The 13,778-nt window shown below is 43.8% G+C and overlaps 1 protein-coding gene across 1 annotated transcript in view; it reads right to left on the bottom strand.

The window, feature by feature from the left end:
- Positions 1–13,778, bottom strand: part of LOC124803268 (cell wall protein IFF6-like) — a 156,172-nt gene that overhangs the window by 12,385 nt on the left and 130,009 nt on the right. The window lies entirely within an intron of this gene.

Raw genomic sequence — 13,778 nt, forward strand, 5'->3', positions numbered from 1 at the left:
GACGTTGTATAGTGTTGCATTGTCAGGGAATAAAGGATGCACATGTTTAAAATTGAAATGCCATCATGTAATGCTGGGGACAAGGATGCGAACCCAGCACCTAATCGGATTGTTGAATAAGTACGTAAAATCAGAATGTAGATATCACAGTTTGTAACCAGTAGTGCGATTGGAACCTTAAATGACGACTGAAGTTGTATTGCCTGATGGGGATTCGAACCCAGCGACTACCGCCGTCGTTGTCCAACCAGAAACAGACGAGAAATGTCCAGTGTTGGTCCACCATCAGCGAGACGTGCACACGTTTAACTAGAAATAAGGTGACGAAAGCGTCTATGCTGACTGAGTCGAACGCCGCACACATGGTTATGAAGACACGTTAATAATCAACTTCATATTCAGTAGTAGCTAGGAGTAGCATGTTTAGTTGCAAACCTTAAGGCCTTACTCATCCCTAGTAACGTGTTGCTTAATATTTGCGGTATCATGATGTTAATTTACAAGTGGATTGACTGCTGTAAAGAGCAATGTTATCTAGTAGTCGTGTATCATTGAGATGTAAATGAAGTGCCTCAGCAGAAAGTAATTTCCGTCGTGCAGCACGTATTGTTTCAGAGACACTGAGTACATGTTATAAGTGCACAAAACGTGTATTATATACTAAGTATATACTATTATTTGGAGAAGCTGCCGCCAAACTTGTTAAGTTTTACATTCCGCTTAGTTGTCGTGGTTGAATACAGACTTTCTTAAGGCTACATCTAATGCACAGCGCTTACAAGAAAGTATAGTTTCCTGCGTCATGCTATTGCTAGCTAGGTGAAATATTTTATATTTTGTGGTAGCTATGTTTAAAATGAATGTATTTCTGAAAGTATTGTTCGTCAAATATTTGAATAAATCGTCAACTGTAGGTGTGCCTGCACATGTTATAGCATAATAGCTGTAGCTGCGTTAGTCTGTACTACAGACTTGGGTAGGTTAGGTTTAACTTTTAATTCTCCAAGGGGTGATCGTGGCCATGCGGCCCGGGTCTGTACTAGCCGCGGCTCGCGAGCTACGGGCCAGCCAGCCAGGCTGGCCGAGGCGAGACGGCAGTGAGCGAGCTGGCGGTGGCGTTTGTGGGCCAACAGCCCGGGACGAGCCAGCACTGCTGTGCCGCATGCCTCTGCCGCTCCGTTTGACGTAAATATGTTTACCTGCTCTCCTGGCATCAGTATAAGAGCGGCAAGCACAAATACACATCAGACTGTCTGCCGTAATAGTTCACTGGGAGAGGTCTATTCGAGGTAGAGTCGTCGCTCTCATTGAAGGAGGATGTTCCATCAGAGAAGCTGGCACACGTTATGGAGTACCACATACCAATGCAACTAGATTGCGGGGGATCTGCCTTGAAAGAGGCACCACCAACAGGGCTCCTGGCTCAGGCAGGAAGAGAGTGAGCTCACAGCAGGAAGACAGGAACCTAGTGTCTAGGAGCAGAGAAAATCCCTTTCAGAACGCGAAGCAGTTGCGGCGGGAGACCAACTTCCCCGGCTCCAGTGACACGATTCGTCGATGGCTGAGCGACGCTGGACTGCATGCACGACGATCCGCCATGAAACAAGAGCTCAGCGAAGACAACGTTTTATACCGGCTAGCATTTGCGAAGCTCCATCTGAGGGCGTCGTGGGACAACGTCATTTTCATTGATGAGAAGGTGTTTTCCACCAACAACGACGGTCCATGAATCGTTTACAGGCCACAAGGGACCCGCCATCGACGCGAATATGTAACCACGACGAGAAGAACTGGCCGGCTATCTGTTACCTCCTGGGGTTGGAATTCTGCGAGAGGGGCGGGAACTCTTCACAGTATAGAAGGAACTCTGGACAGCGCGCAGTATGCCCACATATTGGAAAATGTGATGCTTCCGTCAGTGCGAATGCTGTACGCAGAAGGGGACGTCACATTGCAAGAGGGCCATTCTCCCATTCACAAGTCTGCATTTGTTCAGCAGCGGCTCTCCACGATTGGCGTCAACGTCATGGACTGGCCGCCACGGGCGGCTGATATGTACTCTATGGAAAATATGTGGGCTGAGGTCGCCAGAACATTAACAGAGAACTGGCCACGAAACCAACCAACTACTGCGGACACTCTTTGAGACTGCGTCCTGGAAGTCTGGGAGGAAGTTGCTTCTTAAGGCTGTTACGTCCGACGGCATATACATTCTATGCCGAGACGCATGATAGAAGTACAAAATAATGGATTCTGGATAAAATATTAAATGTTTTGTTATGTCTTCTTTTTCGTCATTTTTCGTCATTGGGAGCTAGTGGAAGATCGCATGGCAACAGAAAAGATACAATATGGGTTAGCTTTCCTTTGAGTTGCCCTTTTAAATCAAGTGTGTTTCTTTTGAATATACAGTTTAAGTATTCTATTTTGATTTCATTTACACACTGTCTACGTACTTACAAACTAATCATCCATGAATACACCATCCGTCCTCCACACAATACGCCAACGATTTCATATTACGTTTACTCGCCGCGCGGGATTAGCCGAGCGGTTTAGGGCGCTGCAGTCATGGACTGTGAGGCTGGTCCCGGCGGACGTTCGAGACCTCCCTCGGGAATGGGTGCGTGTGTTCCTCCTTACGATAATTTAGGTTAAGTAGTGTGTAAGATTAGGGACTGATGACCCCAGCAGTTAAGTCCCATAAGATGTCACACACATTTGAACATTTATGTTTACTCGTTGCTAATATCTCTTCTACACTCCTGGAAATTGAAATAAGAACACCGTGAATTCATTGTCCCAGGAAGGGGAAACTTTATTGACACATTCCTGGGGTCAGATACATCACATGATCACACTGACAGAACCACAGGCACATAGACACAGGCAACAGAGCATGCACAATGTCGGCACTAGTACAGTGTATATCCACCTTTCGCAGCAATGCAGGCTGCTATTCTCCCATGGAGACGATCGTAGAGATGCTGGATGTAGTCCTGTGGAACGGCTTGCCATGCAATTTCCACCTGGCGCCTCAGTTGGACCAGCGTTCGCGCTGGACGTGCAGACCGCGTGAGACGACGCTTCATCCAGTCCCAAACATGCTAAATGGGGGACAGATCCGGAGATCTTGCTGGCCAGGGTAGTTGACTTAAACCTTCTAGAGCACGTTGGGTGGCACGGGATACATGCGGACGTGCATTGTCCTGCTGGAACAGAAAGTTCCCTTGCCGGTCTAGGAATGGTAGAACGATGGGTTCGATGACGGTTTGGATGTACCGTGCACTATTCAGTGTCCCCTCGACGATCACCAGTGGTGTACGGCCAGTGTAGGAGATCGCTCCCCACACCATGATGCCGGGTGTTGGTCCTGTGTGCCTCGGTCGTATGCAGTCCTGATTGTGGCGCTCACCTGCACGGCGCCAAACACGCATACGACCATCATTGGCACCAAGGCAGAAGTGACTCTCATCGCTGAAGACGACACGTCTCCATTCGTCCCTCCATTCACGCCTGTCGCGACACCACTGGAGGCGGGCTGCACGATGTTGGGGCGTGAGCGGAAGACGGCCTAACGGTGTGCGGGACCGTAGCCCAGCTTCATGGAGACGGTTGCGAATGGTCCTCGCCGATACCCCAGGAGCAACAGTGTCCCTAATTTGCTGGGAAGTGGCGGTGCGGTCCCCTACGGCACTGCGTAGGATCCTACGGACTTGGCGTGCATCCGTGCGTCGCTGCGGTCCGGTCCCAGGTCGACGGGCACGTGCACCTTCCGCCGACCACTGGCGACAACATCGATGTACTGTGGAGACCTCACGCCCCACGTGTTGAGCAATTCGGGGGTACGTCCACCCGGCCTCCCGCATGCCCACTATACGCCCTCGCTCAAAGTCCGTCAACTGCACATACGGTTCACGTCCACGCTGTCGCGGCATGCTACCAGTGTTAAAGACTGCGATGGAGCTCCGTATGCCACGGCAAACTGGCTGACACTGACGGCGGCGGTGCACAAATGCTGCGCAGCTAGCGCCATTCGACGGCCAACACCGCGGTTCCTGGTGTGTCCGCTGTGCCGTGCGTGTGATCATTCCTTGTACAGCCCTCTCGCAGTGTCCGGAGCAAGTATGGTGGGTCTGACACACCGGTGTCAATGTGTTCTTTTTTCCATTTCCAGGAGTGTATTCTCCCTCACACTCTTTGACACTATCGCCGCAAGTGCCCTTCTATTACACTCCCCCAAAACTTTGTAAACAAATCTAGCGGTTTCCCATGACGCTACATTTTCTCTTTTAATTGCTGCTGTCTTTACTCTCTATCATCCCTCTCACCACCTATGAAACCGTATTCTTTGATCTCCCCTGCCCTATAACCCATCCTTCGTTCTGAGAACAGCCCTTCCTTAATTCTCGGTCCTAAGATAAAACGAACTGTGGCACACATCTAAGTAAGCAATACTTTGCAAGCATTTAACGCTTATATTTTGCACTTCTGCACTTCTATCCATTCCCAGATCCCACCCTCCTTCCTGTTACCCGTCACTTGACATCTGCATCCACATCGAAATGAATACTCAGCAATTCATAATTATGTGCTTAGCAGGGGGTTCTGTGGTCTGGTGGATTAATTTTGTATTGATGTGTAAAACGTGTAGGTTCACGTCAGGCGTAGATTTTTAACACACACAAGTAGCTCACCTTCACCCCTAGTAACGCTAGGTGTAGAACGTCAGTGAGCTCCGTAGTTCAATATCCGCAGTAAAGATAACATCCCTTCGCTGCCGACTGGGCATTCGTTTGAGCTGCGACAGATGGAGAAACTCCGTAAGGCAGAGACTCCGTCACCAGCAAGTCGTCGTAAACTAGAAAACGTATTTCATTTAATGAACCAATGGCCATGTAAGTTCACAAGGCTCTTACTTTATTTGAAACTGAGACGTTGAAAATTGTGGTGCTGGACTGGGATTAGAATTCGATTTCACTGTGTTCCCAAAGATTGCAAACTCTTCTAGGCGTCCTCGAAAGGCACCTATCTGGTATCGAATCCTGATCAGCACAAAATATTCATCATTTCATTTCAAGCCCTAGCATGTGCACCCCGAACTACTGGTGAAAAATAGTAGCATTTTCAACGTCTCTTCGTGCGCTGTCAGCTGTAACGCGTTCGTTTCAACCCACAGCCACATGATGAGCTTTTTATCACAACATAAGATCAAACGTTTCCTTACATCTTTTCAAGTTCAAACATTCCTCTCCATCCTACTGGTGAAAACTGATTTGGGTTTGACGTTGTGTTCGTTGTGATCACCAACGACATGTTGTGGATTCAACTTCTAGCCAGCAAAGTATTTTCTATCACATCATTGAAAGTACAAACATGACATTCCGAGCTATTATTGGAAAAGAGTTCGATAGTTAAGTTTCTTCATGACCACGTGTGCGGGGTTTGAATTCCATTCAGCACAGAACTTTTCGTCGCCTGATGTCTAGCTAAACATGGGCCCATCTCGCTACTGGTGAACCGACAATAGCTATTTATCGTCTGTTCCTGGCTAGAAAACGACGGTGTTAGATGCTGGGTTCGAATCCCAGTCAGGCAAAAATAATTCTATCATCAATTAAGGTTCCAGCATTTCGCTATTGGTGAAAAAATTTGATATTTAACTTCTGATTTTATGTACAGTCGTGCTCGAAAGTATCCGAACGACCTGAATTGCATTTCACCTGATTCCTATGCGACCTACATAACGCAGCTGTCTAGCAGGTCCTCTAATCGCTCCTTGGTACAGTCGTTTGACTATTGAAACTGGTTCCAACAAAACACCACTAGAAAACACTGCTCTGTATCGCAATAACTCAAGATGTAAAGCAATACAAATATCAGGGAACATCTCATCACAGATAAGACTGTCCTTAAGGCTTGTAAGCTCACATTTGTTGCTATAACTGACATACCTGAAATGTTAGCACTCACATTATTGCGTCAGATGGGTAATGCACGTTGTAAGTTCGTCGTATTCATGATTTCCTCTTCAAAGTAACATACCATACTTGCTATTTGACACAAAATGTCATTAAAAATTTACGTTATTCACGAGCAGCTAGTTGAGAATGTGTATGAACTTCAAATGACACGACGAACCGCCTCGTTCTGCATATGGATTATAACCCAGGTCAAGCAAGCTAGACCGCGGTGGCAGTGCGGTTCTAGGCACTTCAGTCCGGAACCGCGTGACTGCTACGGTCGCAGGTTCGAATCCTGCTCGGGTATGGATGTGTGTGATGTCCTTAGGTTAGTTAGTTTAAAGTAGTTCTACGTTCTAGGGGACTGATGACCTCAGATGTTAAGTCCCATAGTGCTCAGAGGCGTTTGAAGCAATCATGCTGGCTAAGATTTCGTGGCTGACGGAAATAAACAGTCATTGCTGACTAGGCATAAAGAGAGTGATATACCTCGATTTTAGCCAGTAGAAGTTAACAAATATCAACTTTAAATTGCATAACGTAAACATTTTTAACGGGACGCGAATTCTCACCCAGCAACTATTGTCCCTGTCAACGAACTACGAGAGATGTTAAATATTGCTACTTCACAAGTAACTTACTTGAAACGCAGTGAGGTAAAGCTTTGTGTTGGACAAGGATTCGAACCCAAAACCTAATCGGATTGTTGGCGAAGCACAATCAACTTTGACATATCGGATTTTCTCGGCAGTAGCTAGATGTATTAAATGAAATGAAATGACGAGACGAAACATTAATTTTTCCTTCCCAGGACTCCAACCCGGCATGTATCGCGGTTACATTCTAGAGAAATGGAACGATAAGTATGGGTTTGTTACACCAGCAGCGACATGTGAGCATGTTTGAACTAGAAATAATATGACGAAGTGTTCAGTGCTGACTGAGAATCGAACCCAAAACATTTTGTTGTTGGCTAGACACAGAGACGACTCTTACCGAATTTTTCTCCACCAGCAGTTCGGAATAACATCCTTGAACTTAGTGATCTCACAAATAGTTCTGTGTCTCACTGGGAGTCAAAAACATCAGAAATCGTTAGTGTTGACAACGAATGAAAATGCATTAAAAATAAAAATTATTATCCACCAGCAGATACGTGTTCTCATGCTAGAGCTTCATAATACATTGTGAAAAGTTTAGTGCTGGGCCAGGATTCCAACCCATTCATGCGCAATATGTGGAGATGTTGAGGAATCTGCAGTTTTGAACAAACAAGTTTTAATCGTGCTGTATTGTCACGAAGGGATCAAATTCCGCGTTAAGGGCGGTCTGAGTTGCATTTCCAGTTCAGAACCAATTTTATCGACATACAGAAGCTCAAATAAAACCCAAAATAAGTGTCCTCTGACAATACACAGGTTTTGTTTCGTCACTAGAAATCAATAACTAGTATAAGAAAGGTTACTGGTGGTAGTGTCTACATGTCGCCACTCCTCACTTTATTGTGGTTCCACCTAACGTATACTTGGTAGAGAAGGAATATCATGTTTAATGTGATTTACAGACCACAATGCCATTATACCTTCCTCACTTGGCGTAGCCAGAAGAGAATAGAATCTGCCTCACCCTATCAAAAAACACCGGCAGAAGTTGGAATCGAACCAAGACCATCATATGAAACTATCATCAGTCCCACAAACCTCCAAACCCTCTTCTCTTCGACTCATTTCTCTATCATAACACCGTTGCGGCACACGAAATGAGAATTCTGACACACAGGCTCCCTGTAGTGGTGTGCAGGATGTTCAGTACATCTATTTACATGGTTGACCGAATCGCCATGAACTAGCTGCCTTGGCTACCCAGTGCATACATTCGACTCTATTTTGTAATCACCGAAATAAAATAACGTAACTGCCACCCACACAGAACTGCCAACAGTGTAGGATGCAGAAATTTAAATAGGAAGTGTTCCTTTCCAATTGAGCTACTCTATTGCGCTATCTGTTTGTTGAAACCATCGTGCAGTGACAAAGAAATGCTGTAACTGTCTGTCTCTCAGAAGTCTAGATCCGGCCATATGCATTATCTCACAGCAATGTGGAATGCCGAAGTTCTGGAGCACTGTTGTTCACTTCCAGAGGTGCAGTAGCTACGTCACAGCTAGTAGCTGAACGGTAAGCGTCGCGCAGTGTTGATAAGAGGTCGCGTTTTCTATTACATTCGCTACTACATTATTTAAAAACGTAATTCTGCTGTCTGCTGATGTTATCATTTTAATGGAACTTTGAACATAATTCTCTTCACTTCTCAATCCAAGATAGTCGCATGTGGGAAAAAGGCTAACTTCTGCGTCATTTTGTTCTATTCAGGTTTAATAGACAGCCAGGCTGCAGATGCGCCTCGAAGCTTTTATATTATGTATGGGGAGAGTGCATCGTGCCAAAATAGTCAGAAAGGTATTTTCTACATTAGTTGTCGTCTGGTAGTGGCATTTTATTCTTCTTCAAACCTTGTTTGACAGCTTTAACTCAAAACAAGTTTTCTACATGCATGGAAGAAATAAACTGCATGTGCATTGTCAGACTGTTATAGATAACATCAGAGATTTCGCATGTATCGTTGATGATTAATTTCTCTCTCATGTTTAGTATTGTTTTAACAACACTAAAAGAAACCTTACGAAAACTGTGCACTGTATTGTAAGAAATGAAATAAAAATACCCACGATAACCTTACGACGAAAGTAAGTCTGTTTTAACAAAACCGAGTATCTGTACACAGGCGTGCCTCTATCTGCACGAATTAGTAAAACATTACTCTCTTAGATTTCGTCTGTGTTTAAGTGATACCCTGTGTCATACTCAACAGGTATGCAAATGTGACATTTAATAAGTAAAGTTAGGTATTCCTAGAAACCCAAAATTTGCTTGTCAGCAGCGGAAAGAGGCGTTACCTGTTGTGCAGCATTGAAAGTTTTTCACCATTGCACTTTGAGCTGAAAGTATTTTCTTGCGATTTGCTAATCAATTTATTTCCTTCATACTTATCACCCTGGCATGGGAGTCTTAAGTGAAGAACATTATTGAATTTCGTATCGTTCGTTGACGGTCGATTCGAATTTCTTCAGAGACGTAGTTTGGCAGTCAGAAAGTAGAGATCTACGACCATTAACACAATTTACTGGGTCGAGCTTGCCAAGACGATCTGGTGCGTAAACGTTTTCTTCTGATTTTGTTACAGAATTTTTTCTGGGAATTCGCAGCTCCATGAAATAATACACAAAAAAAGCTCGCACGCGCTGCCCCTACTACGGTTAGAACTGACGATTTTCTCAACCGTTGGGACACGAGACACGGGCGGCACCACAGGGCTACGGACCCACTACTGCCAGCAGCTCTCGTCATGGTATTGGTCGCTCAGCCTCATAACTCATCGTGAAATATATTAAAAGTTGTCACTTATGTGAAGAATACCATTTCTTTAGCCAAAAAATTGAAAGTTCTGTCTCAGTGTCTTAGTTTACGTGAGGATTATATACCACAAGCCATTCAAATGGAAAGGGAATATCAAGTGAATTTAGCGAGTCAGTTCAGTACCATACGCGGAAGTGATTGCACTGTCACAGTGTTGCCAAATGTTCATGACGATGTTGCCGATTATCAGCTATGCTAGGAACAGCTCTGTAGCGTTAAAGGAGAATCCTGTGCTAGTGTCATAGGAGGATACGGAGAGGAGGCGCGGGGTTTGGTTAATATGCTGCGTTTTCTCGTACCAGCTGTGTCAAACATTCGGGTGTGTAATCTTCCATCACGATTACAGTTTCCCACAAAATATATACGAATAAAACATTTACCTTGTTACTTTGTTACAAAAGATTATTTCAGTACAATAAAAAGTCTTCGGAAATCAACTTTGCCTACCTTACACGAAAAGCAAGATAACAAACACTTCGCACCTCGAAATCGATAGCATCTATGTGCAGTCTTGTGATCATACAAGTAGAATTTCATGAATTGCACGAGAATGTAGAAAAATGTTGGTGCGAATGGAAGCTGTAAGAAACACAGTTACCTAATTAAGCTGTTGTTGTTTATGTTGTTGTTGTTGTTGTTGTTGTTGTTGTGGTCTTCAGTCCTGAGACTGGTTTGATGCAGCTCTCCATGCTACTCTATCCTGTGCAAGCTTCATCTCCCAGTACCTACTGCAACCTACATCCTTCTGAATCTGCTTAGTGTATTGATATCTCGGTCTCCCTCTACGATTTTTACCCTCCACGCTGCCCTCCAGTGCTAAATTTGTGATCCCTTGATGCCTCAAAACATGTCCTACCAACCGATCCCTTCTTCTAGTCAAGTTGTGCCACAAACTTCTCTTCTCCCCAATCCTATTAAATACCTCCTCATTAGTTACGTGATCTACCCACCTTATCTTCAGCATTATTCTCTAGCACCACATTTCGAAAGCTTCTATTCTCTTCTTGTCCAAACTGGTTATCGTCCATGTTTCACTTCCATACATGGCTACACTCCATACAAACACTTTCAGAAACGACTTCCTGACACGTAAATCTATACTCGATGTTAACAAATTTCGCTTCTTCAGAAACTATTTCCTTGCCATTGCCAGTCTACATTTTATATCCTTTCTACTTCGACCATCATCAGTAATTTTGCTCCCCAAATAGCAAAACTCCTTTACTACTTTAAGTGTCTCATTTCCTAATCTAATCCCCTCAGCATCACCCGATTTAATTTGACTACATTCCATTATCCTCGTTTTGCTTTTGTTGATGTTCATCTTATATCCTCCTTTCAAGACACTGTCCATTCCGTTCAACTGCTCCTCCAAGTCCTTTGCTGTCTCTGACAGAATTACAATGTCATCGGCGAACCTCAAAGTTTTTACTTCTTCTCCAAGAGTTTTAATACCTACTCCGAATTTTTCTTTTGTTTCCTTTACTGCTTGCTCAATATACAGATTGAATAACGTCGGGGAAAGGCTACAACCCTGTCTCACTTCTTTCCCAACCATTGCTTCCCATTCATGCCCCTCGACTCCTATAACTGCCATCTGGTTTCTGTACAAATTGTAAATAGCCATTCGCTCTTTGTATTTTACCCCTGCCACCTTCAGAATTTGAAAGAGAGTATTCCAGTTAACGTTGTCAAAAGCTTGCTCTAAGTCTAGAAATGCTAGAAACGTAGGTTTGCCTTTTCTTAATCTTTCTTCTAAGATAAGTCGTAAGGTTAGTATTGCCTCACGTGTTCCAACATTTCTACGGAATCCAAATTGAGCTTCCCCGAGGTCCGCTTCTACCAGTTTTTCCATTCGTCTGTAACGAATTCGCGTTAGTAATTTGCAGCTGTGACTTATTAAACTGATAGTTCGGTAATTTTCACATCTGTCAACACCTGCTTTCTTTGGGATTGGAATTATTATATTCTTCTTGAAGTCTATGGGTATTTCGCCTGTCTCATACATCTTGCTCACCTGATGGTATAGTTTTGTCATGACTGGCTCTCCCAAGGCCGTCAGTAGTTCTAATGGAATGTTGTCTACTCCTGGGGCCTTGTATCGACTCAGGTCTTTCTGTGCTCTGTCAAACTCTTCACGCAGTATCTTATCTCCCATGTCATCTTCATGTACATCCACTTCCATTTCCAAAATATTGTCCTCAAGTACATCGCCCTTGTATAAACCCTCTATATACTCCTTCCACCTTTCTGCCTTCCCTTCTTTGCTTAGAACTGGGTTGCCATCTGAGCTCTTGATATTCATACAAGTGGTTCTCTTATCTCCTAAGGTCTCTTTAATTTTCCTGTAGGCAGTATCTATCTTACCCCTAGTGAGACAAGCCTCTACATCCTTACATTCGTCCTCTAGCCATCCCTGCTTAGCCATTTTGCACTTCCTGTCGATCTCATTTTTGAGACGTTTGTATTCCTTTTTGCCTGCTTCATTTACTACATTTTTATATATTCTCCTTTCATCAATTAAATTCAATATATCTTCTGTTATCCAAGGATTACTATTAGACCTCGTCTTTTTACCTACTTGATCCTCTGCTGCCTTCACTACTTCATCCCTCAGAGCTACCCATTCTTCTTCTACTGTATTTCTTTCCCCCATTCCTGTCAATTGTACCCTTATGCTCTCCCTGAAACTTTGTACAACCTCTGGTTCATTCAGTTTATCCAGGTCCAATCTCCTTTAACTCACGCCTTTTTGCAGTTTCTTCAGTTTCAATCTGCAGTTCATAACCAATAGATTGTGGTCAGAATCCACATCAGCCCCTGGAAATGTCTTACAATTTAAAACCTGATTCCTAAATCTCTGTCTTATCATTGTATAATCTATCTGATAGCTTTTAGTATCTCCAGGATTCTTCCAGGTATACAACCTTCTTTCATGATTCTTGAACCAAGTGTTGGCTATGATTAAGTTATGCTCTGTGCAAAATTCTACAAGGCGGCTTCCTCTTTCATTTCTTCCCCCCCATCCATATTCGTCTACTATGTTTCCTTCTCTCCCTTTTCCTAATGACGAATTCCAGTCACCCATGACTATTAAATTTTCGTCTCCCTTCACTACCTGAATAATTTCTTTCATCTCGTCATACATTTCATAAATTTCTTCATCTGCAGAGCTAATTCCCGTATAAACTTGTACTACTGTAGTAGGCATGGGCTTTGTGTCTATCTTGGCCACAATAATGCGTTCACTATGTTGTTTGTAGTAGCTAACCCGCACTCCTATTTTTTTTATTCATTATTAAACCTACTCCTGCATTACCCCTATTTGAATTTGTATTTATAACCCTGTAATCACCTGACCAAAAGTCTTGTTCCTCCTGCCACCGAACTCCACTAATTCCCACTATATCTAACTTTAACCTATCCATTTCCCTTTTTAAATTTTCTAACCTACCTGCCCAATTAAGGGATCTGACATTCCACGTTCCGATCCGTAGAATGCCAGTTTTCTTTCTCCTGATAACGACGTCCTCTTGAGTAGTCCCCGCCCGGAGATCCGAATGGGGGACTATTTTACCTCCGGAATATTTTAACCAAGAGGACGCCACCATCATTTAATCATACAGTAAAGCTGCATGTCCTCGGGAAAAATTACGGCTGTAGTTTCCCATTGCTTTCAGCCGTTCGCAGTACCAGCACAGCAAGGCCGTTTTGGTTAATGTTACAAGGCCAGATCAGTCAATCATCCAGACTATTGCCCCTGCTACTACTGAAAAGGCTGCTGCCCCTCTTCATGAACCACATGTTTGTCTGGCCTCTCAACAGATACCCCTCCATTGTGGCTGCACCTACGGTGCGGCCATCTGTATCGCTGAGGCACGCAAGCCTCCCCATCAACGGCAAGGTCTATGGTTCATGGGGTAGAATAATTCTGTACCACGTAATAATCAATTCATTTGATAATTCAGAAGAGAAGAAACTAAAAATTATGCCCATTAAGACAGAAACTAAAGTGCAGATGCGGGCACTGTGCAGATCTGCACTTTTTCATCATCAGATCTGTACAAATAATGTATACTAACCAGCGTATTCATTGCTTTCGTAATTTTTCCCTCTTGTTTCGTCTTCTTATGATGAACTGGATCCACACCCATGAGTCTAATTTTCTCTTTGTATCCTTCCATCTACTATCTTTGTATCCTTCCATCTACTATCTTTGTGTGTTATTGTTCGGTGTTCAAAAAGCTAAATATTATGCCTGCTCCCACGAGGTATTAAAATGAGGTCGCAAAAAGGCTAACGAATTATAATCAAAATACAGTGAGACGCCAATGTGTCT

The sequence above is a fragment of the Schistocerca piceifrons genome, chromosome 6 (assembly GCF_021461385.2).
Source record: "Schistocerca piceifrons isolate TAMUIC-IGC-003096 chromosome 6, iqSchPice1.1, whole genome shotgun sequence".
NCBI classification, from domain to species: Eukaryota; Metazoa; Arthropoda; class Insecta; order Orthoptera; family Acrididae; genus Schistocerca; species Schistocerca piceifrons.